Source organism: Bos grunniens, chromosome X (genome assembly GCF_055505025.1).
Source record: "Bos grunniens cultivar Pamir isolate PY7600 chromosome X, Bosgru_T2T1.0, whole genome shotgun sequence".
In the NCBI taxonomy this organism is placed as follows: Eukaryota; Metazoa; Chordata; class Mammalia; order Artiodactyla; family Bovidae; genus Bos; species Bos grunniens.
In genome coordinates, this window is record NC_141194.1 from 28,359,555 (window position 1) to 28,385,432 (window position 25,878).

At 42.1% G+C, this 25,878-nt stretch overlaps 2 protein-coding genes and 1 pseudogene across 4 annotated transcripts in view; all 3 read left to right on the top strand.

The window, feature by feature from the left end:
• Positions 1 to 25,878, top strand: part of LOC147340049 (melanoma-associated antigen B1-like) — a 63,084-nt gene that overhangs the window by 24,160 nt on the left and 13,046 nt on the right. Inside the window, exon 1 of one of the 2 annotated variants that reach the window (XM_086388388.1) lies at positions 4,117 to 4,252. The exons of the other annotated variant lie outside the window; for it this stretch is intronic. The gene's annotated coding sequence lies outside the window, so the exon portion shown is untranslated. Of the gene's footprint in view, positions 1 to 4,116; positions 4,253 to 25,878 lie in introns of those variants that run through there. 2 annotated transcript variants of the gene reach the window in all.
• On the top strand, positions 4,115 to 25,708 carry LOC147340050 (melanoma-associated antigen B3-like; annotated as a pseudogene). Its single transcript, XR_015159202.1, has 4 exons — positions 4,115 to 4,252; positions 6,915 to 7,092; positions 7,781 to 7,946; positions 24,136 to 25,708. The product of XR_015159202.1 is annotated as a melanoma-associated antigen B3-like (transcript).
• The window catches only part of LOC147340051 (melanoma-associated antigen B4-like), a 49,690-nt gene continuing 27,928 nt past the window's right edge, over positions 4,117 to 25,878 (top strand). The window contains 1 exon segment of the mRNA XM_086388386.1: positions 4,117 to 4,252. The gene's annotated coding sequence lies outside the window, so the exon portion shown is untranslated.

Below are 25,878 nucleotides of genomic sequence, written 5' to 3' on the forward strand. Positions count from 1 at the left end.
AGAGTCAAAGTGAGGACCCAGAGTGTGGACATGAAGCACCTCAATCCACAGCTGACAGGGCTACACTTAGTCCCTCCTCTCCAGTTAGCCCTGGGAGGCATAGGGAAGTGCTGGCCAGCTCAAGGGCCCCGTGACTTCTGCCTGGAGGGTTTCAAGGAGATGACCTTGGTTTATAGGCTGGCTCTTCATCAGAGAGTGGAAATCCCAGGCACGACGTGTGTACAGTCCTGTATGAAGAGTGTGGCAACCAACTACCCCATTACAGATAAATCCTTAGAAAGTCCTGCAAATGTAATGGGCCCTGGGAGGGAACAGGCAGGGCTTTCAGACTAGGTTTATCCCTTAGTTTCTGAAGGCGAATGGCTTCAGGGCCTTAAAGTCTTTGGGCTAATGGAGGGAGGCTGTATCAGCTGAGGAAGGGTACCCCGTTCCTAACAGGAGTCAACTGATGATACTGACCGACAGCAAAGGATCCCTCCCAGAAAGAAGGGGGCTACAGAGGGCACTGTCCCTGTTGTCAGGCCTGAGACTGTGCCACTTAGGCCTGGTGACATGGTGAGTCCTACTCACTTCCTCCCAGAGGATCACATGGAGGTAAGGAACCTCATCCTGATCAAAGGGAGCAGCCGAAACTCAGCAGAAGAATGATTTCCATGTTGTGCCAGAAGTCAAGGTAAGGACCCTGAATTCTTGAAAAGACCACTAGCCTCAAAACAGTGGGAGCAGAACATATTCCTTCCACTCCTGTTAGCCTCAGAAGACCATGGCCTGTGGTGGCCCTATGAGGCAAACTCCTCTTCTTCCTCAGGGATCAGGGAACTATTGGCCTGGGTGGAGAAGCTTTAAGGCAAGTCAGGGAATGTTTCCAGTTGGGGAATATTTCCAGGTTCTTTCCAAGACAGTGAGGACAGCAAAGAACGTGGGAACACAAATACCAGGATGGCCACACAGAATTTTCCCTACTCTCAGCCTAGAAGGCCTCAGGCAGATTTACCAGGCCAAGGGGCCCTTCAGCTCTGACCGAGGAGTAGCAGGAAAGTCAGGGTTTGGTCTGATGGTGGTGTCAACAGAAGGGGGAGTCTTGGGCTTGGCTGAGAGTCAAATTTGGGACACCGATTTGGAACCCTGAGAGGAACCGTCTGTCATTCCCAAGGAGCTTGCCACAGCTTTCATTCTTGTGAGACTATGGGTAGGGGTGGCTAGATAAGGCCATTCTTATTTCCTCCTCCAGGTTCACAGGGAGGTATCGGGCTTACTATGAGGAGATAGGCCTCAGGTCAAGAAGGAAGGGATTCCCCAGGCCCCACCAGAAGTCAGATTGTGAAGCCCGAGTGGAGACTGAGGGGTCTGCTCACCCCTGAATAGAGAGAACAAAGGAGAGCCATGCCCTCCCTTTTTATGTCAGTTCTAGAAAGCTCAGGAGAAGACTGTCAGGCAAGGCTCTCCCTCACTTCTTTATACCAGGCCTTCTTCTTCTTGTTGAATTGCTAAGTCATGTCTGACTCTTTTGTGACTCCATGGACTGTACCCCGCCAGGCTCCTTTGTCCATGGGATATTCCAAGGAAGAATTCGAGGCTGGGTTGCCATTTCCTCCTCCAGGGTATCTTCCTGACCCAGAGACCGAGTCTGCGTCTCCTGCAGCTCCTGTATCACAGGCAGATCCTTTCCTGCTGAGCCATCAGGGAAGCCCTATATCAGGCCTAAGGGAGGTGAGATCTTCGTTGCAAAGTATAGCCACCAGTCCTGAGAAGGGATGGGGTATGGTGCCTGCCAGGCACTGTGGCAGATGGTTTACAGTTACCACCACATGCCAGCAGTCCTTCCAGACAGGGCTTGTCAAACTCCCTTCACAGTTAAAGAGCCCGAGGCGCTCTCAGAGAGTTTAATGATGTGACAAACTTTTCCACGGCTGTTTAAGTGACAGGGATGGCCATAGGCCCTTGATTTGAGTTGGTCTAAAGCTCACCCTCTCACTCCTGGAAGCCTCCTCTGACCTTGTGCTCTTAATTCCCTTTTTATTCTCATTACTGTGAAATGTATGAAGCATTAAGAGGGACTCTCAGGTCCAACTATTATATTGTAATACATAGCCAGAGCAATAATGATAACAATGCCAAACTAAATGTGACATTGAAGAGAGGAAACAAGAGATATTTAAGTGAGTAGATCTGATGTTAAGTGGTTTTACCACAACAATCATTTGAAAAGTTGATTGTCTTGCTCCCTCTCCAGGACAGAGGAAGATGATTAAGTGCAAGCCTTTAGAGAACTCTTTTATAATGTTAGTGAGAATGTCAATGTGTGCAACCATTGTGGAAAACAGTATTGCGGTTCCTCAAAAAATTAAAAATTGAATTACCATATGATTCAGCAAGCCCACTTCTGGGTTTTAATCCAAAGGAATTAAAATTAGACTCTCCAAGAGATACTTTCGTTCCCATATTCATTGCAGCATTATTCACATTAACCAATACAGGGAAGCAGCCCAAGTGTCCGTTGATGTATCAATGGATAGATATATGATATATACATATCATGGAGTGTTGTGTGTGTGTGTGCATCCTCAGTCACTCAGTTGTGTCTGATTCTTTGTGACCCCATGGACTGCAGCTCACAAGGCTTCCCTGCCCTTCACTGTCTCCAAGAGTTTTCTCAAACTCATGTCCATTGAGTCAGTGATGCCATCCAACCATCTCGCCCTCTGCTGCCCCCTTCTCCTCCTGCCCTCAATCTTTCATACCTAGCATCAGGGTCTTTTCCAATGAGTCCGCTCTTCACATCAAGTGGCCGGAGTATTGGAGTCAGATTCAGCATCAGTCCTTCCAATAAATATTCAGGGTTGATTTCCTTTAGAATGGACTGGCTTGATCTCCTTGCTGTCCAAGAGATTCTCAAGAGTCTTCTCCAAGACCACAGTTTGAAAACATCAGTTCTTCAGCACTCAGTCTTCTTTATGGTCCAACTCTCACATCCATACATGACTACTGGGAAAACCATAGCTTTGACTACAGGGACCTTTGTCAGCAAACGGATGTCTTCATTTTTTAATACACTGTCTCGCTTTGGAGCCTTAGGAAAATGCAGAACCTTCAGCGAGAGGTCATTTCAAGGGAGGTTGCCTGGTGGGTAGAGAGACAGTGGGAGTGGTGAGCATAGCCAGATCCTTAGATGGAGGGCCTGAGAGAATCCACAGTCTCCTGGACTAGTGACCTTTACCCTGGGTTGAGGGAGCCAGAGACCTCTCCTTAAGGACCTAGTCGATTATTTTATCTTGTGTGTAATTGGGCAAATTCTAGGCAAGTTCTAAATTTCTTGTTGGTACTTTAGTATGTGGAAATACTCGTTATTTAGATGAACAGGTATCTGGGAGGGAAGATCCTGGTCAATGACAAAAATTCTAAGAACTCTGAGTTGTTTCCAACTGGGAAAGATTCTACCTCAAGCACATTCTATGTCACATCCTCTGGTGTGAATGTTACATGATTGTCCTTGCTAGGCAACATTTAGTTCACTGTGATTTTCTTTGTCTTGGAGTTTGGGTCATGTGCTGGAGTTCAGGGGCCTAGTGAAACAGCATGTGAAAAAATTGACCAGCTTAAACTGGTTTGACCTCAAATAGATTGTTGATTAATCACACCTTGAGTCATTTTACAAAGAAGGAACTGCATGTGTCCAAGAAGAAACACATGACCTCAGGATGACCACAGAGCCAAGCTCTTCAGTATGCATAACTCAGAGAAGAGAACTGTTGCCCCGAGGGCCATTTACAAAGTGAGAAATCCTTCAATAAGGAAAACCTGGCTTCCTGTAACCTGAGTAGCTGAAAGGGACTAATTGAAGACTAGCCAATTAGCGTCCAAGTTAGAAATTCCCTTGACCCCTTAGATTGCACCCAGGCTCCTGGATTGAAGAGAGATTTGATACCTTGCCTCCTTCATTAGTTGGCCTTGCAGTAAAGCTCTTTTCTCTAAAGTTCTTGCCATAAGTATTGGCTTCTGTGCACATCTGTCAGTGAACCCATGTTCAGTGAGTTAGAACAGCCCAGTTGAGATTTAGGACTTGTGACCATCTTTCTGAGGCACTGTAGCCCCTGGCAGAGTGTGGGTTCTTAGCACCCACCCTGAATGGCCACCTCGATTGAGTTTTGTCTAGAGAGTCACCTTCCGGGTTCCTGCTTTCTCACCATGGCACACCGGGATCCTCGGGATACTTTTAAGAAAAGAAACAGCTCCTAGAGCAGACATCTTTGGGGTGAGTAAACTCATTATAATGTCCCGGTAGCTAAATGTAGTTAAAATGTGTCTGTGGTCTAATAATCTCATCAGGACTGTGGGTTAGACAGGATGAGATGGTTGGATCGCATCACCAACTCAGTGGACATGAATTTGAGCAAATCCCAGAAGATAGTGAAGGACAGGGAAGCCTGGCATGCTGCAGTCCATAGGGTGGCACAGAGTCAGACATGAGAGACCAACTGAGGAACGACAACAACACTGTGGGTTAAAGTCCCACCTAGGGGATTTTCTTCTGTATGGTTAGAATCCAAGCCTACAACTGTGGGTTAGAGACCCACCCCAAGAGGACAATGCAAAAGATTAAATCTGCTGAGGTACTCAAGAATTGGTTTAGAGTTCTGAACATTGGGATAAGGTCTCAGGCCTTTAGATTTGCTTGCCTATGTTGTCTATGTCTGACTGTTATATGTGTTGGGATTGCCTAATAGGCGTTGGCTATTGGATCACTGTGGCAAAACTTTATGAAATCTTATATGAGTGAGGGTTCTCTGAATCAGGAGATAAAACACCTTGCTCTTGGACTAGAAACCTTGCTTTATGGAGGTGACAGTTTTTCACCCATGCCTTAGGTGATTGCCCAGAGGTATTGTTACAGATGTATATTCCTTTCAAAAAAAAGAAAAATTATTGGAGATTGTTGATTTACAGTCCTTTGTTAGTTTCAGGTGTATAGCAAAGTGATTCAGTTATACTTATATTCAATCTTTCCCAGATTCTTTTCCCATATAGGCTATTACAGAATATTGAGTATAGGAGGTCCTGTTCAGTTATCTATTTTCTATATTGGTTATGTGTGTATGTTCATCTTAAGCTTCTAATGTATCCCTCCGCACAAAGTTCTCCTTTGGTAACCATCAGTCTGTTTTCAAACTGTGTGAGTCTGTTTCTGTTTTGTAAATAAGTCCATTTGTGTCATTTTTAAAAATTCGATTGTACCTATGAGCAATATACTACAGTATTTGTCTTTGTCTGACTTAGTCTGACAATCTCTAGGTCCATCCATGTTGCTGAAAATGGCATTCTTTCATTCTTTTCTATGGCTGAGTATTCTTCCATTGTATTTATGTATCACATCTTTTTCATCTGTTGATAGACCTGTAGGTTGTTTCCATGTCTTGTCTATTGTAAACAGTGCTGCAAGGAATATGGGGGTGCTTGTTCCTATTCAAATTATGGTTTTTGTTAGATGCATGCCCAGATAGTCTATTTTTGAAAATTTACTGGAGTACAGTTGTTTTACAATGTTGTGTTAGTTTCAGGTGTATAGCAAAGTGATTCAGTTATACATATATATACATTCATTAATTTTCAGTTTCTTTTCTCATATAGGTAGTCACAGAATATTAGAGTTTCCTGTGCTATGCAGGAGGTCCTTATTGATTATCTATTTTATACATAATGGTGTGTGTAAATTCATCCCAAGCTCCTGTTTTATGCCTCCCTCACTATACTTCCCCTTTAGTAACTGTAAGATTGTTTTCAATATCTGTAACTCTTTCTGTTTTGTAAATAAGTACATTTTATCACTTTTTAAAATTAGATTACACATATGAGGGATATATTTGTCTTTGTCTGACTTACTTCACTTAGTATGACAATCCCTAGATCCATCCATGTTGCTGGGAATGGCATTCTTTCATTCTTTTTTATGGCTAAGTAATATTCCTTTGTATTTCTGGACCACATATTTATCTCTTCCTCTGTTGATGGACATTTAGGTTGCTTTCATGTCTTGGATATTGTAAATAATGCTGCAATGAACATTGGGGTGCTCATACATTTTTTCAAATTATAATTTTCTCTGGATATATTCCCAGGAAGGGAATTGCTAGATATTATGGTAATATTATTTTTCTGTTTTATTTTATTGGAGTATACTTGATTTACAATGTTGTATTAGTTTCAGGTGTATAATAAAGTGATTCAGTTATAGATACATATATATTCATTCATTTTTAGATTCAGGTTACTACAGAATATTGAGTAGTGTTCCCTGTGCTATACAGTAGGTTGTTTTTGGTTATCACTGTTATACATAGTAATTGTGTATGTGGGCTTCCCAGGTAGTGCAGAGGTAAAGAATCCACTGTCAATGGTGGAGACACAAGAGAAGTGGGTTCAATCCCTGGGTCGGGAAGATCCCCTAGAGCGGGAAATGGCAACTCACTCCAGTATTCTGGCCTGGAAAATTTCATGGACAGAAGATCCTGTTGGACTACAGTCCATGGAATCAAAAAGAGTCAGACACGACAGTTGTGTATGTTTATCTCAAGCTCCTAATGTATCCCTCCCCCAACATTTCTCCAGTGGTAACCATAAGCTTGTTTTCGATATCCAGAAGTCTGTTTCTCTTTTGTAAATAAGTTTATTTGTGTCATTTTTAAAAAAATTAGATTCTACACATAAGTGATATCATATGATATTTGTCTTTCTCTCTCTTACTTTACTTAGTATGACGTTCCCTAGGTCCATCCATGTTGCTGCTGCTGCTGCTAAGTCACTTCAGTCGTGTCTGACTCTGTGCGACCCCATAGACGGCAGCCCACCAGGTTCCCCCATTCCTGGGATTCTCCAGGCAAGAACACTGGAGTAGGTTGTCATTTCTTTCTCCAATGCAGGAAAGTGAGAAGTCAAAGTGAAGTCGCTCAGTCGTGTCTGACTCTTCGAGACCCCATGGACTGCAGCCTACCAGGCTCCTCCATCCATGGGATTTTCCAGGCAAGAGTACTGGAGTGGGGTGCCATTGCCTTCTCTGCCATGTTGCTGTACACGGCATTATTTAATTCGTTTTTATGAGTGAGTAGTATTTCACTTTATATATGTACCACATCTGCTTTATTCTTTCCTCTGTTGATGGACATTTGGGTTACTTCCATACCTTGGCTAATATAAATAGTGGTGCAATGAAGATTGAAGTGCATATACATTTATGAATCATGGTTTTCTCTGGATATGTGCCAGTAGTGGAATTGCTGGATCATATGGTAACTCTATTTTTAGTTTTTTCAAGAAGCTTCCATAATATTCTCCATAGTGACTGTATCAATTTTCATTCCCACCGACAGTGCAAGAGAGTTCCCTTTTTTTCACACTCTCTCCATCATGCATTGTTTGCAGATTTGGGGATGATGACGATTCTGGCTGGTGTGAGGTGATACGTCATTGCAGTTTTGATTTGCATTTATCTGATAATTAGTGATGTTGAGGATCTTTTCATGTGCTCTTTGGATATCAGTATGTCTTCTTTGAAGGTGTCTTTATTTATATCCTCTGCCAATTTTTGTTTGGATTGTTTATTTGACGTAGAGTGTATGAGCCTTTTATATATTTTGGAGATTAATCCCTTGTTGTTTGCTTTATTTGCAAATATTTCCTCTCATTCTGTGAATTGTCTTTTTCTTTATGGTTTCTTTTGCTCTATGGAAGCTTTTAACTTTAATTAGATGTCACCTGTTTATTTTTGTTTTTATTTTCATTACTCTAGAAGGTGAATCAGAAACCATATTGCTAAAAAAAAAAAAAAAAAATTACTGCTGGAGAGAACAAGATGGCAGAGGAGTAGGTGGACATGGAGTATATCTCTCTCCACAGATACATCAGGAATACACCTTCAGACACAGAAATGCATGCAGAACACCAGCTGAGAGCAGGTAGGAGTACCTGACCAGTGGAAAAGAATATATAGACCCATGCAAAACTTGGTAGGACAAAGGAACTAGAAGGAAAAACAGGAGTGTTAGTAGGACAGGACCTCCTTTTGGTGGGTAGGGGAACTGAAGCAGGGGTCTGATACCCAAGTCAGGACAATTGTCTGAGTCAGAGGAGAAACATTTAAGGCTGAGAGTGAAACAGCTGATCTGTGGCAGCCTAAATGAATGAGAATCAGACAGTCCTTGTAGCAGCCATATATACCCCGGACAGGGTCATAGATCCCCTGGAAGGTGCAGCAGCTGGGAGCTTAGGGATTGTGGAGCAATCTCAGGGCGAGGGCTGCTGTTGACCATAGGGAGATGGATCAAGGGGATGTGAGGGAGGAAACTGTGGTGGGAAATGCCTGTGGAGGTAAGCCAGGTAGCCATGGAAGCAAGGCGATACTGCTGAGTCATGTGTAGGAGGTGGACCCATCACCATAGCCTCTCTCCCCTCACATGCCGGCATTGGCACCTGAACAGTAGAGAGGCTGGCACATAAAACACTTGATGCTCTGAACTACAGAATAGGACCCCACCCAGGGTGCTCCTTGAAGTGACTGATGCCCTGAACAACAGAGAAGGACCCCAGGCAGTGGCACCCTGTTAAGTGCCTGAACGGGCGGAGCTATGGAGAAAGACTGGCCAAAGAGGCCTTCTGATAGCCAGCTACAAGAGACTCGAAAAAAGACTGATAGGGCCATATTTGCTGCAGCAGAGGCAGTCCGTGTCCCAGCACATTTGGCACCGCCAGGGTCCCTGCAAGCCAAGCAGCTGCACCACCTTCACGCTCAACTGTCACTGGGGCAGAGCTGCCACAGGCCAAAAAAATCTTGCGTCTGCGTGCAGGATGGCTTCAGTAGTGTCAGACTCTTTGCAACCCTGTAGACTGTGGCGTGCCAGGCTTCTCTGTCAGGGAGGGGGCTCTCCAGGCAAGGACACTGGAGTGTATTGGCCAATACTGGTTGCCATACCCCTCTAGAGCACTATATTTCCTGCTGCCCTAGCCACCAACTCCCCTGAGTACCTGGTGCTGCCAGAACCCCTGCGACCCAAGCAGCTGTACCACCTCCACACCTGGCCTTCGCAGGGGCAAACCCAAGTCCTGTAGGGCAGCCTAAGGAGTAAACCCCAGTGGATGACTCGCATGCAGAGGTGGAAATAAAACCACAATTGTAACCCGGGGGCAGTGTGACTAAGGAAGAAGACCCAAAACCCTCCCACCAGCTGTACAAGCTGCAGATGAAATCCATACAATCAACTAGGCAGACTCTGTCTATGAAATATATAGTAGGTCATTGAAAGCTCCCACAAAAGAAAATGCACTAGTTCTGGTAGCTGTGGACATTGGAGGCAAAAATACAGAGTAGTAGGACCAGATTAGAATCTGAGCTGCCCCCACAGCAGGTCCAGAGACCAGCACAGTGTTGGAGGGCATCCTAGGGAGGTGAGGTGGACTGTGGCTCCCAGCGAGGGAAAGGACTCTGACAGCAGTGACTCAAGAAAACATTCATTATTCTTATTTTTTGACTTACTCTGTAGATTCTTTTGGATTTTTTTCTTCTTTTTCCTCCCCCGCCCCCCCCCAACCGTTGTAATTGTCGATTTTAGTGGCACAATGAAATCTAATTAAGGCTTTGAGCTTTTTTTTTTTCACTTTTCACAGTCACATTTTTTATTGTTGTTATAAACCCCTGCCTCTACATTGGGCTTTTGCGGTTATAGGGAGTTTTCCTTATTTTTTTTTCTTTTCTCTTTTTTTAATTTTAATTTTTACTTTTTTAAACCTATTATTATTTTTTCTAAATTTATTTCTTTGTTTTCCTACTGTTCTTTCCCCCTTGCAGTTAATCTTTAATGTATATAAATCTTCTTTATGTACCTCTATTTAACTTTGCATATCTATTCTTTCTTTCTTTCTTTTCTTTTCAATGTATGTTAATTTTATTTTCATTGCTTTAATTCCCCAGTTGGCACTTTGCTTTAGTTTTGTTTTCCAGTTGTGCTTTAGTTAGTTTTGTTCTGCTAGACATATTTTTGGTTTCCTTTGTTTTCCAGGTCAATCTACTGTACTTTATTTTCATTAGACTGTTTTGATTTTGCTTATGGGTATATATGTATTTATGGATATTCAGTCAAACTTTTTATTGTTATAAACCTCTGCATCTACATTGGGCTTTTGTAGTTCTGTGGAGTTTTCCCTTTTTTTCCTTTTTTCTTTCTTCTTCCATTTTTTTCTTTTCTCTTTTTTTATACTTTTAATTTTTAAAAACCTATTATATTTTTCTACATTTATTCCATTGTTTGCTTTTCCTACTGTGATTTTCCCCTTGCAGTTAATTTTTATATAAACCTTCTTCTTCCTCCTCTGTTTAACTTTGCATATCTATTCTTTCTTTCTTTTCTTTCTTTCCTCTCAAAATATTTGTTAGTTTTGTTTTCAGAACTTTATTCCCCACTTGGCACCTTGCTTTAGTTTTGTTTTCCACTTTGTGCTTTAGTTACTTCTGTTATTAACTGGTAAATATAATTTTTGATTTCCTATGTTCACCAGATCAAATACATTCTACTTTATTTTTGTTGGAATGTTTTGACTTTGCTCATGGGTGTATATATGTATATTCCATTATTTTAATTATTCTTTTCCTGATTTTCTAACAACCATTTGTCTGGGGTTCATCTTTGGTTTCTTGTTTTGGGGTTATTTGTTTTAATCTCACTAAATGCTATAACAAACCACTTGTGGAATCTTCGTTCCTGACCATAGATCAAGCCCTGAGCCTTTGGAGTGGGAACACTGACTCCAAGACCCTAGACTACCAGAGAACTAACCCTAGGGAGTATCAAATACTGAGAACTCAGACAAAGAAAAACTCATGAAGACCCAGCATCACCCAACCACCAGTAGCACCCTGAGCAGGATGCCTCATCTAAAGAACAAACAAAACAAATACAAACCCAATCATCAGCAGACAGGATTAACAACCTCACTCAGCCTTGCCCATCAGAGGAAAAACTAACAAACAAACAAAAAACAAAATCTCACCCTAAATAAAGATTACACAAACCACTGGACCAACCTTAGGAGGGAGGGCAGAAACCAAAAGGAAGAAAGAATTCAACCTTAGAAGCCTGGGAAAAGGAGACCTCAAACACAATAAGTTAAAAAAAAAAAAGGCAGATAAATACTACACAAATGAAGGAACAAACTAGAAACTCAGAAGTCCAAATAAATGAAGAGGAAATAGTCAAACTACCTGAAAAAGAATTCAGAATAATGAGAGTACAGATGATCAAAAACCTTGAAAACAAAACGCAGAAAATGCAACCGTCAATTAACAAAGACCTAGAAGAATTAAAGAAAAAAAATACAGAGACAAACAGCACAATTACTAAGTAAAAGATAATCTAGAAGGAAACAAGAGCAGAATATCTGAAGCAGAAGAACGAATCAGTGAGCTGGAAGACAAAATGGTGGAAATAACTTCTGAAGAGCAGAATAAAGTAAAAGAATGAAAGGAACTGAGGATAGTCTCAGAGACCTCTGGGACAATATCAAACACACCAATTATAGGGGTGTCAGAAGAAGAAGAGAGAAAGAAAGAGTATGAGAAGATTTTTCAAGAGATTATATTTGAAAATTTCCCCAGCATGGAAAAGGAAATAGTCAATGAAGTCCAAGAGGCACAGAGAGTCCCATACAGGATAAACTCAAGGAGAAACATGACAAGACACATACTAATCAAACTAATAAAGACTAAACACAAAGAATATTAAAAGCACCAAAGGAGAAGCAACAAGTAACATACAAGGGAAACCTCATTTTCTTAACAGCTAATCTTTCAGGAGAAACTCTGCAGGCCAGAAGGGAATGGCAAGATATATTTAAAGTACTGAAAGGAAAGATCTACAACCAATATTACTGTACCTGGCAAGGATCTCATTCAAAATTGATGGAGTAATAAAAAGCTTTTCAGACAAGCAAAAGTTAAGAGAATTCAGTACCACCAAACCAGATTTACATCAAATGTTAAAAGGACTTATATAGTCAAGAAATACAGCAGAAGAAAAAGATCTACAAAATCACACCCAATTAAGAAAATGGCAATAGGAGCATATATATCAATAATTACTTTAAATATAAATGGATTAAAGGCTCCAACCAAAAGACACAGACTGGCTGAATGGATACAAAAACAAGACCCATATATATGCTGTCTACAAGAAACCCACTTCAGACCTAAAGACACATATAGACTGAAAGTGAGAAAATGGAAAAGTATATTCCATGCCAACTGGAAGCAAAAGAAAGCTGGAGTAGCAATCCTCATATCAGACAAAATAGACCTTAAAATAAAGATTACAAGAGATAAGAAAGGACACTACATAATGATCAAGGGATCAATCCAAGAGGAAGACATAACAATTGTAAATATCTCTGCACCCAACATAGGAGCACCACAATACATAAGACAAACACTAACAGACATAAAAGGAGAAATTGACAGTAACACAATAATAGTAGGAGACTTTAACACCCCACTCACACCAATGGACAGATTATCAACAGAAAATTAATAAGGAAGCACAAGTCTTAAATGATAAATTCAATGAGATGGATCTCTTTGACATTGTCAGGACATTCCATCCAAATGCAGAAGAATACACCTTCTTCTCAAGTGCACATGGAACATTCTCCAGGATAGCCCACATCATGGGTCACAAATCAAACCTCAGTAAATTTAAGAAAACTGAAATCATATCAGGCATCTTCTTTGACCACAGTGCTGTGAGACTTGATATCAATTACAAGAAAAAAACTGTAAGAAACACAAACACATGGAGATTAAACAACACGTTTCTAAATATCCAACAGGTTACTGAAGAAAGCAAAAGAGAAATCAAAAAATTTCAAGAAACAAATGACAATGAAAACACGACAACTCAAAACCTATGGGATGCAGCAAAAGCAGTTCTACGAGGGAAGTTTATAGCAATACAATCCTACATCGAGAAACAAGAAAAACATCAAATAGACAACCAAACTTTACACCTAAAACAACTGGAAAAAGAAGAACAAAACCCCCCCAAAATTAGTAGAAGGAAAGAAATCATAAAGATAAAGCAGAAATAAAAAGAAAGAAACAATAGTAAAGATTAGTAAAACTAAAAGCTGATTATTTGAGAATATAAACAAAATTGACAAACCTTTAGCCAGACTCATGAAGAACAAGAGAGAGAAGAACCAAATCAACAAAATTAGTCATGAAAAAGGCGATGTTACAACAGACAATGCAGAAATGCAAAGGATTATAAGAGACTATTATGAACAACTATATGGCAATAACGGAGAAGGCAATGGCATCCCACTCCAGTACTCTTGCCTGGAAAATCCCATGGATGGAGGAGCCTGGTAGGCTGTAGTCCATGGGGTCGCTAAGAGTCAGACATGACTGAGGAACTTCCCTTTCACTTTTCACTTTCATGCATTGGAGAAGGAAATGGCAACCCACTCCAGTATTCTTGCCTGGAGAATCCCAGGGACAGGGGAGCCTGGTGGGCTTCCATCTATGGGGTGGCACAGAGCCGGACACGACTGAAGTGACTTAGCAGCAGCAGTAGCAGCATATGGCAATAAAATGAATAACCTGGAAGAAATGGACAGATTCTTAGGTAAGTTCAATATTCCAAGGCTGAACCAGGAAGAAATAGAATTTATGTAATTTACAATTACACTGCTTGTAATTGGGTTACAATTACAAGCAGTGACATTGAAGCTGTGATCAAAAATCTCCCAAAAAACAAAAGCCCAGGAGCAGATGGATTCACAGGAGAATTCTATCAAACATTTAGGGAAGAGCCTATCCTTCCAAAACTCTTTCAAAAACTTGCAGAGGGAGGAACGCTTCCAAACTCATTCTACTAGGCCACCATCACCCTGATACCAAAACCAGACATAGACAACACCAAAAAAGAAAACTGCAGGCCAATATCACTGATGAACATAGATCCAAAAATCCAGAACAAAATTTTAGCAAACAGGATTCAGCAACACATCAAAAAACTCATACAGCATGATCAAGTTGGGTTTATTCCAGGAATGCAAGGATTCTTCAATATACGCAAATCAATCAATGTGACACACCATATTAACAAATTGAAAGATAAAAACCATATGATAATCTCAATAGATGCAGACAAAGCCTCTGACAAAATTCAGCACCCATTTATAATTAAAACTCTTCAAAAAATGGGTATAGAAGGAACCTACCTCAACATAGTAAAGGCCATATATGATAAGCCTACAGTAAACATTATTCTCAATGGTAAAAAACTAAAAGCATTCCCCGTAAGATCAGGAACAAGACAAGGGTGTCTATTTTCACCACTGTTATTCAACTTAGTTCTGGAAGTCCTAGCTGCAGCAATCAAAGAAGAAAAAGAAATAAAAGGAATCCAGATCAGAAACTAAGAAGTAAAGCTCTCACTGTTTGCAGATGACATGATACTGTATGTAGAAAAACCTAAAGATAGTATCAGAAAATTACTAGTACTAATCAGTGAATTTAGCAAAGTTTCAGGATACAAAATCAATTCACAGAAATCACTTTCATTTCTATATACTAGCAATGAAAAGTCAGAGAGAGAAATGAAGTAATCAATCCCATTCACCACTGCAACAAAAAAAGTTAAGTATCTAGGAATAAACTTACCTAATGAGACAAAAGAACTGTATGCAGAAAATTATAAGAGACTGATGAAAGAAATCAAAGATGACATAAACAGATGGAGAGATATTCCATGTTCCTGGGTAGGAAGAATCAATATTATGAAAATGACTATACTACCAAATGCAATCTACAGATTCAATGTGATCCCAATCAATTCGCCAATGGCATTTTTCACAGAACTAGAACAAAATATTTCACAATTCATATGGAAACACAAAAGACCCTGACTAGCCAAAGCAGTCTTGAGAATGAAGAATGGAGCTGGAGGAATCAACCTTCCTGACTTCAAATTATACTACAAAGCTACAATCATCAAAACAGTATGGTACTGGCAAAAAAAAAAAAAAAACACAAATATACACCAATGGAACAAAATAGAAAGCCCAGAAATAAACCCATGCACCTATGGGTACCTTATTGTTGACAAAGAAGGCAAGAATATACAATGGAGCAAAGAGAGTCTCTTCAATAAATGGTGCTGGGAAAACTGGACAGCTATGTATAAAAGAATGAAATTAGAACACTTCCTAACACCATACACAAAGATAAACTCAAAATGGATTAAAGACCTAAATGTCAGACCAGAAACTATAAAACTCTTAGAGGAAAACATAGGCAGAACACTCAAAGACATAAATCAAAGCAAGATCCTCTATGACCCACCTCCTAGAGTAATGGAAATAAAAACAAAGTAAATAAATGGGACCTGATTAAAGTTAAAAGCTTTTGCACAACAAAGGAAACTATAAGCAAGGTGAAAAGACAACCTTCAGAAAAGGAGAAAATAACAGCAAATGTAACAACTGACAAAGGATTAATTTCCAAAATATACAAGCAGCTCCAAATAGGGAAAGGAGTATGTCAAGGCTGTATATTGTCACCCTGCTTATTTAATTTATATGCAGAGTACCTTGTGAGAAATGCTGGGCTAGATGAAGCACAAGCTGGAATCAAGATTGCTGAGAGTAATATCAATAATCTCATATGTAGTTGACACCACCCTTATGATAGAAAGTGAAGAAGAAGTAAAGAGCCCCTTGATGAAAGTGAAAGAGGAGAGTGAAAAAGTTGGCTTAAAACTCAACATTCAGAAAACTAAGATCATGGCATCTGGTCCCATCACTTTATGGCAGCTCGATGGGGAAACAGTCACAGACTTTATTTTGGGGGGGCTCCAAAATCACTGAGGATGGTGACTTCAGCCACGAAATTAAAAGATGCTTGCTCCTTGGAAGAAAAGTTATGACCAACCTAGACAGCATATTAAAAAGCAGAGACATTACTTTGTCAACAAAGGTCCATCTAGTCAAAGCTATGGTTTTTCCAGTAGTGATGTATGGATGTGAGAGTTGAACTATAAAGAAAGCTGCGTGATGAAAAATGGATGCTTTTGAACTGTGGTGTTGGAGAAGACTCTTGAGAGTCCCTTGGACTGCAAGGAGATCCAACCAGCCTATCGTCAAGGAAATTAGTCCTGAATATTCATTGGAAGGACTGATGCTGAAGCTGAAACTCCAATACTCTGGCCCCCTGATGCAAAGAGCTGACTCACTTGAAAAGACCCTGATGCTGGGAAAGCTTGAGGGCAGGAAGATAAGGGGACGACAGACAATGAGATGGCTGGGTGGCGTCACCGACTCAATGGACATGAGTTTGAGTAAGCTCCAGGAGTTGGTGATGAATAGGGGGGCCTGGCGTGCTGCAGTCCATGGGTTGCAAAGAGTCAGATACAACTGAGTGACTGAACTGAACTGAACTGAACAAGCAGGTCATACAACTCAATGCCAGGAAAACAAGCAACCCAATCAAAAAGTGGCAAATAGAGCTAAACAGACATTTCTCCAGAGACATACAGATGGCTAACAAACACATGAAAAGATGCTAAACATCGCTCATTATTAGAGAAATGCAAATCAAACCCACAATTAGATATCTTCTCACACCAGTCAGAATGGCCATCATCAAAGTCTACAAACAATAAATGCTGGAGAGGGTGTGGAGAAAAGGGAATGTTCCTGCACTGTTGGTGGGAATGTAAATTGATACAGCCACTATGGAAGATGATATGAAGATTCCTTGAAAAACTAGGAATAAAACCACCATATGACCCAGAAATCCCACTCCTTGGCATATACCCTGAGGAAACCAAAATTGAAAAAGACACATGTATCCCATTGTTCATTGCAGCACTATTTACAATAGCTAGAACATGGAAGCAACCTAGATGTCCATCAACAGATGAATGGATAAGAAAAGTAGTGGTACATATACACGATGGAATATTACTCAGCCATAAAAAGGAACACATTTGAGTCAGTTCTGATGAGGTGGATGAACCTAGAACCTATTATACAGAATGAAGTGAGTCAGAAAGAGAAAGATAAATATCATATTCTAATGCACATATATGGAATCTAGAAAAATGGCATGGAAGAATTTATTTACAGGGCAGCAATGGAGAAACAGACATAGAGAATAGACTTATGGACATGGGTAGATGGGAGGGGAGGGTGAGATGTATGGAAAGTGCAACATGGAAATTTATATTACCATATGCAAAATAGACAGCCAATGAGAATTTGCTGCATGGCTCAGGAAACTCAACAGGGGCTCTGTATCAACCTAGAGGGGTGGAATGGGGAATGAGATAGGAGGGAGGTTCAAAAGGAAGGGGATATATGTATACCTATGGCTGATTCATGTTGATGTTTGACAGAAAACAACAAAATTCTGTAAAGAATTTATCCTTCAATAAAAATAATTTTTAAAAAGTACTTCTGTAACTTGTCAAAGAGTGTTCTGCCTAGGTTCTTCTCTGAGAGTTTTATAGTGTCTGACCTTACTTTGATCTTTGATCCATTTTGAGTTTATTTTTGTGTATGGTGTTAGAGATTATTCTAATTTTATTCTTTTCCATGCAGCTGTCCAGTTTTCAGAGCGCCACTTATTGAAGAGACTTTCTTTTTTGGTTTGCTAGTATTTTATTCAATATTTTTGAATTTATGTTCTTCAGTGATATTGGCCTGTCATTTTCTTTGTGTGTGTGTTTCCCTGCCTGGTTCTGCTATCAGGGTGATGGTGGCCTCACAGAATGACCTTTGGAGTGTTCCTTCCTCTGCAATTTTTTGGAAGAGTTTGAGATGGACAGGCATTAACTCTTCTCTAACTGTTTGATAGATTCACCTGTGAAACCGTCTGGCCCTGGGCTTTTTATTGGAAAATTTTAAATCACTGTTTTACAGTACTTGTCATTGGTCTCTTCACATTCTCTGTTTCTTCCTTGTTCAATCTTGGAAGGTTGTACCTCTAAGAATCTGTCCATTTCCTCCAGATTGTCCATTTTATTTGCATATAGTTGTTTGTAGTAGTCTCCTATGATCCTTTGAATTTCACACAAGTGTATTCTTAAAGAAACCAGCCCTGATTACCTTGTGGTGTGAGCATAAAGGTAAAATGAGGGAGTGTAATGCAGGAAAATTCTCCCCCCGCAGAAGAACATACCATGAGCCCATGTTAGAGGAATTTTATACAATTGGACACATTCTGGTGTTTCCTCACTAAAAAGTCTAGTCCTCTTTTGTATCAGCCAGAATAGCAGGGAGTTAGAATTGAATTGCTTGTGTGTGTGTGTGTGTGTGTGTGTGTGATGTTAAAAATCAAATGTTACCAGGAGAAATAGCCATTGGTTGTGGTGCTAAAGGCCATGGGCTACATAGAGGACTTGCGGTGAATGTATTCCCCCTGGAAATTGCCCAGACATCTAGACTCGCATGTCTGTAGTCTCTGCTGGAGGGGTAAAATGATTTGGTCATCTACCAGAAAGATTAAACCTCAGCATGCTCAGAAAGGAAGTGCAGAAATCAGTGTTTTAACATGTGTTCTCCTGAGTTGCCCTCTGAAAGTCAGCTCTGCCTGAGTCTAAGACAGCTTCCTCTTTCACTTTCTTCAATGTGATGCAATAACTCTTTTACCCTCCTCCTCACTAGGTAAGATTTTCAAGGTGGAGAGTGAGACAGAGCCTGAAATTCCATGGGCCTGTCTTTAGTAGACAAGCTTGTCCTCAGCACATGGCGGGGTGGAAATATTAGGAGCCTGTGACCAGATGGGCTCCAGTCATGGAACCGGACAAATTCCTTAGAAGTTGGGTAGCACGTGTGACTCTCAAGCTATGGTATGACAGCCACCTCTAAAGGAAAACTTTTCAGGGTTCTTTAAGTGAACCCTCAAATCCAAATTGGTCACCTTGAGACTGTCCATTTTTCTCAGTGGCTTTCCAGGGAATTCATACAGCCAACTCTTCCCAGAAACCAAACTAGGAGATGGAATTGGGTCCTAAATTAAGGAGAGATGCCTCTAGTTTGCCCCTTTTTCTTCTTAAAGTAACAAAGTGCTCTGAGCCAAGATAGATAAGTCCTGATGGCTTTCCTACAGCTCCCATGAATACAAGGGTTTTCCAGGGGAAGCCGACATTTCTGTGTCATCCAGAGACCTCAATTTCCTAATAAGAGTGCTGGTTGATGTTGGCTGCAATCCATGAAGGCTGGCAAGAGGCAGCAAGCATTGGTTAAAGACAGTTGGTCCAGGCTCTCTGCTGGTCAAGATGTAAACTATTTTGAGCACTAGAGTGGAAGAAATCAGTCAGTCAACTGCAGAGCTCAGTTAGGACTGATGAGTGGCAAGGAAGAGCCAAGACAGCTGACCTAACAGTAATAAATTCCATCCAGGCACCAAAACTCCAAATTTAAAGCAATAGCCCCCCCCCCCAAAAAAAAAAAAAAAACAAAGCAATAGCCTATAAAGAGACATGTGATAATCACCTTTCTTAAATACCAATTAATCCAACCTTGTCAATGCTTATATAACACTCCAGTCCTGTTGGTACAAAAATCTTGGACCTGGGATTATCATTTTTTATACAATTTAAGAACCATTAACCAAATTGAGGATGATTTCCCACAAGCTTGAAGAATGTACAAAGAGAAATGGGGGGATTGAAACAAAACACTGAGCAGTTTAAAGTGGTTTTGCCTTCTTAAAACATGTTGTTGATTAATCAAACCTTGAGTTATTTTTAGAGGCAGCACTGTGCATGTGCAAAAAGGAGCCTATGTTTCCAGGATGACTGCAGAACCAAGAGGGTTCAGTCTCTGGAACTCTCAGAGTAGGAATGTTGCCAGGGGAGAACTGTATGAAGTCCTTCAATACGGAAAATCTGGCTTCTAGCAACATGAATAGCTTACATGAACTAATTCAAGACTAGCCAAATAGTTTCCAAGTTTATAGTTCCCCTAAACCCTTTCATTTTACCCCAGTTTCTGGGTTGAGGAGACAGATTTGAGAGCCCCGCCTCATGTCTTCTTGCCACTCCACCTTGAAATAAAGTTTTTTTCTCAAAAGCCCATTCCATAATATTGGCTTTTAGGTGCATCAGGCAGTGAGCCCTTGCTGGGGAACACTAGTGACTGATAGGCCTGGAATTAGATTCCTCTCTGAATTCCTCTAGATCTGACGCTGTTATACTCCTCTTGGCCTAAAGCAGAACTTGTGTTCCTTAACACTCGAAAGTATCTTGGGATAAAAGTAAGGACTCTGGATATATTCCAATACACTTCATCAGGCACAAAGCCTTGAAGGCTACCTCAGGAAATGACAGCAATAAGGAGGAGAAATAGATGATAGTGACAATAAGATCGTCTCTCTATGCAGTTTCAGAGAACTTCAATCAAAAGAGCAGAAAACCATATTGGACTGCTCCTTTCCTTTAGAAATGTGCACATATCTCAGATATGGTGGGTTGGGTTCTAGATCACTGAAATAAAGTGAATATTGCCATAAAGTAAATCATAGGAATTTGGGGGATTCCCAGTGCTTATAAAAGTTGTTAATCCTATTGTACACTTACTAGAAAATGTCTAAAAAATGTACATAGCTTAATTTAAAATTAGAATACAGCTACAATAGTAACAGAGACCTGATCAGAGCACCATAAGGAATAAAATATGCGAAGAGTTTAAAATATTTCACAAATTTACAAAATGTGGCCCAGGGACCCCAAGTGAACACACGGTTTTGGGGAAATGATGCCATAGTTATGTTCAATGCACAGTTACTGTAAACTTTCAGTTTGTAATGAAACACTAAATGTGAAGCATGGTTAAGTGAAGTACAATTTTTTAAAGGTATGCCTATAAATCAATTAAAACAATTCACATAAGAGACTGACTCTGGCTAAGTTTTTTTTTCTTTTAAATTAAATTAATTGGAGATTAATTACTTTACAATATTGTGGGTTTTGCCATACATTGACATGAATCAGCCACAGGTGTACATGTGTCCCCCCATCCTAAATCCCGCCCCCTCCAGAAACAGAGAGATCAACATTTTTCTCTGGGAGCGTACCCCATCCTGCCCCCTGCCTTCTGTGACATTTTCCCCATCTCACATGAAGTCTGGAACATGAAACTGTAAGGTTTGCTTTAGGGACACTGCTCAAGATTTTGCAGGGATGTGGTGTTCCCCAGGAACCTATTATTCCAAGAGATAGACAAAATGAGGGCCCACATGAGTGAGGACTGGAGGGACAACCACCCTAAAATATAGGTCATTCAGAGACCTGCCCAAACTTGTTCTCAAACCTAGAACACGCAGACAGGATACTTGTAATTCCCTATTACAAGTCTTAGAGTTCTCTATGAGGTCAAAGTCTCAGTCGAAGAAGAATGGCCTCAGTTCAGTAGAGGGAGAATCTCAGGTTGGAGGGTCAGGTCCCAGGACTGGCCAGGACCATGGTGAGGTCCCTGAGTGAAGAAAGAAGTACCACTAGACCCACAAATGAGGAGGCTTTACACACCCCTGCCCCTATTCCTAACCCCAGAGGCTCCAGGCAGAGTTATAAGGATGAGAAGCCTCTTCATTTCTGTCTGGTCTCAGTGAGGGGAGGGCTTTTTCCTCTCAGGATCAAACCTCAGTTCTGCAGAGGAGGGCATCTTCGCCATCACCACAGTGAAGGTGAGGCCCATCGGTGCTAATGAGAGGGTCTCTCCCACCAAGGAGGAAGGCTCACAGAGTGGCACTGCCACTGTCAAGGAGAGATGCTCAGAGACATGTCCTGACTCCCCACTAGGGATATTGGGAGGCTAAGGCTTTGTTTGGGGGCAGGAGGACTTAAGTCCATAGAGTAAGGGGACTCAGGCTCTGACAGACGGTACAGGTCATCCCTAGGGGATGACCCAGGGACCGCTGAACACTGAACAATGGAGTCCCCACAAAGCCCCACCCCTGCCATCATCCCTCAGAGATCCCACACAGGGTAGCCATTGCCAGAATTGGCTCCCCCCAACTTTCGTGCTGGTGGCAATGAGCTCTGATTGTTGTTCAGGGTGTTCGTTTAAACGAGAGTGGATTCCCAGGACTGATCTGAAGGCAAGGTGAGGACCTGAATGTGGACTCATGGGACCGTTGCTCCTCCTGTAACAAAGCGAAATCCACCAAGTCTCACCTCTGTGACAGCAGGGGATGGTTCCTACAACACTGTTAGGCTGAATTATCAGTAAATCTTGATCTAAGAGATTGTGTAAGATCAAAGAGATTACTTGATTCTATAATAGAAACCTAGGCCCCAACTCCAGCCATGGGGAGAGGTCCGAGTGCTAACTCAGCACTGGCAATAAAGATGGTGACACAAAGCAGCACCCATGCGCTCAATTCCCTGACTTCTCCTCTGCTGAACTCTAGGAGGTGAAGCTCTGTTTGGAGGCTTGTGGACAGAGTTCAGGTAAGGGACGAGTGTCAGACTCTAATAGACATGAAGATGGAGACTCCGAATGAGGACCATAGGACACCCTCCCATGGATTTCCCCAACCCCACCCCCTGCGTGCCCCCATCCTCCCTGTGCCCCCGCGTCCCCGAGCTATCTGACACCCTGTGCATCATGGCCAGAAATGAGTCATCCTGACTTCCGTTTTACAGTTTCCTGGAAGTAAGGACTTCTATCCAGCAATCAGGCCTCTGGCTGGCAGAAGGTGGATTCCCAGCACTGGTCCAGAGTCGTGAAAACTGAGTTGCGACTGAGGCAGGGGCCACTCAGCCCATAAGCAAGAGGGCTGCACTAAGTTTCACTGCTGCTGTGAGCCCTGGGAAGCTCCGGCAGAGCCATCAAACTGAGTTCTGCCTGGGGAAGTCTCAGGGATGGGAGGGCTTTGGTCAGGCATAGCCCCTGCTTGCAGATGGAGGATACCTCTGTCCTAATTGCAGTGAATTGAGAACCCTAAGTACTGATTGGGGGGCCTTCCCGTTTAGGGGTGGTTCCACAAAGCAGAGCGCCTACGTATCTAGGGGGCTCCAGTGAAGGGTCGTCATGTATGTCTTATCCTGACTTTGCCCCTCCAGGAACTCGGGGAATTCAGGACTTTGCTCTGAGGCTGAATTACCCAGGTTATTGGTGGGAGGAGTCCTGAGTTCTACCCAGACTGGAACGAGGTCTAAGGTGAACACCAACTCTAAACTTAAGTTGTCATAAATTTTGGCTCTTTTCCAAGTGGAAACCTAGCGTATCTGTGAAGCTGAGTGAGTCTTCTCACTTTTGTCTGGAGAGTTCAGAGATGTGAGGATGTTGGAATATGTGAATGGCCTCAATTCTGCCAAGGGAGGAGGCCCAGGGCTTCAGAGGAGTCAGCATGAGGACCCTGAAAAAACAACGTTGATCACTCTCACCCTAGAACAGGGAAAACAATACAGAGCACCATCCCCCACCCCCACCCACCACACAGCACTGACAAGCCCAGGCATGGAAGTCAGGTGTATGTGAACTCTCCTTTCTTTCTGATGGTATGGGATTGGTGAGAGCCTTTGTCTGAGAGGAGGTACACCAGGGTAGCAGACACCGGTGTCCCAGGCTCTACCTAGAGCCAAGGAAAGACCCTGAAAGGGGACGGAAAACCCCAGTGAGCCCAGGACAGAGTTCCCTAGAGCTGACTGCTGTGGGTGCCCCCTGCCAGGGACACTGGGCTGAGGTACCTCTTCACTTCTTCAGGTATCACAGGAAGATGAGGACCAGCCTCTGGGGTATAAGCTTAGAGCCGCACAGAGGAGGGGGCCCTGCACCTGCCAAAAGTTGATAGATTATCCTGAATTTGAACTGAGAGGACCCCCACCCTCCAGAATGGAGGGGGTTATCCTCAAGGACTGGCCCACTGCTCCTCAGCCCCAGGAAGCAGGTGGCAGGGCTGGCAGGCTGCAGCCTGAGTCTCAATTATTTTGACAGAGTTCTCAAGAGGACAGGGTGATCAGATCAGGAGTCCTCTGGGTTTGTAGAGCAGTGCCCACATGGAAACCTGCAGAGTGGGCCTTCTTAAAGACCGAGTGGTGCCTCCCTGCTGTGGGCACTCACACCCACTCATTCTCTCTCCTCTCTGCCCAGATCACGTGCTGTTCTACCTGCACTCCTGCCTGTTGTCCTGACCACAGTCACCATGCCTCAGGGTAAGAAGGCTAAGTTCCACACCTGTGAGAAACGCCACCAGGCTCAGCATGGCACCCAGGATCTGAGGGGCACTCAGGTCACTGCCACCACGATGGAAGCACTCTCATCTTCCTCCAGTCCTGGTCCTGGGGTTGATGCTAAGGGAAAGTCCAGTGCTAGGTCTTGTAACCATCTCAAGAGTCCTCAGGGGGCCATGGCCACCACCACTGTGCCTGCAGGTGTTTCTCCCACAAGATCATCCAAAAGAACCCTTGGGAAAATTGGGAAAAAGCAAAATTCCTCTCAACCCCCTCTCTCCAATGTGCGGTCTGGAAAACACTCACTAACCAGGCAGACAAGTCTGTTGGTGCAGTTCCTGTTACGCATGTGTAAGATGAAAAAGCCCATTAAGAAAGCAAATATGCTGAAAATCATCGATAAAAAGTACCAAAATTGATTCCTCAGAATCCTCAAAAGTGCTTCTGACAGGATGGAGGTGGTATTTGGTATTGACGTGAAGACAACACTGCCAAGCATTCTTATGTCCTTGTCAGCAAGATGAATCTCGCCCGCAATGGGATCGTGCACCGTGGCAGGGGTTTTTCCAAGACCGGTCTCCTGATGAATCTCCTCGGTGTGATCTTCATGAAGGGCAACTGTGCCCCAGAGGAAGACATCTTGGATTTCCTGGGTAAGATGAATATCTATGCTGGGAAGAGGCATTTCTTATTTGGGGAGCCCAAGAAGCTCATCACCCAAGATTTGGTGCAGCTGAAGTATTTGGAATATCGGCAAGTGCCCGGCAGTGATCCAGCATGCTATGAGCTCCTGTGGGGTCTGAGAGCACACGCTGAAGCAAGCAAGATGAGAGTCCTGGAGTTCCTGGCCAGGATTAACCATTTGGATCCCAGTGCCTTCCACTTTGGGTATGAAGAGGCTTTGAAAGATGAGGAAGAGAGGGCCCAAGCTAGCGGATGTCCCAGTGTTCCCCCAGCAGTTCCTTCCACACCTAGTGAAGCTGAGGCAAATTCTGCACTTTGTGGCTCAAGAGAGTAGTCAGTGTTCCAAGTAGTATAGGACTGGACGTCACCGAGGATTCATAGTGTAAAATACCTTGGTGTTCCTGTTCTGTATGGGGAATTTAGAAAGAAACTTGTGTTTTTAAGTTCTCTACTTTTCTAATGCTGCTCCTAAATGAAAGCTTACCTAGCTTATAATCTAAGTGTATGAATGACATCAGTCACACTTTTATTGGTCTTAAGGATAAGAGTTTTTCTGTTGTGTAAAGCAAATGGGGAAGCTTCCATCTTATTTAGTAAGCCAGTTCAAGACAAAATGGAATTGCAATATGTTATTTCCTTGAAAATATTAAAAAGTTAAGCAGTAAAATATGTGGGATCAAGAAACATAGGAAAAGTAAGATGGTATTTGGATTCCTCATGCCTTGTACTCTGTGTTTTACAAAATTATAAACAACAGTATATACTTGGTTAATTCAAAATGTAGAATTAAATTCTAATAATTTCAACCTCATGCTCACAGGCTTATTTATTCCCTGAACATGAACTGAGCCTCTGCTCATAGTAGGCTCCATGCTAGTACTTGGAGAGCTGAGAAAAAGATTTGGCCACTGACCATAAAATTACAGAGGCGAGAAGCAGCTGTCATGTAAAGGAAATGGTGACATGACAGCAGTCAAAT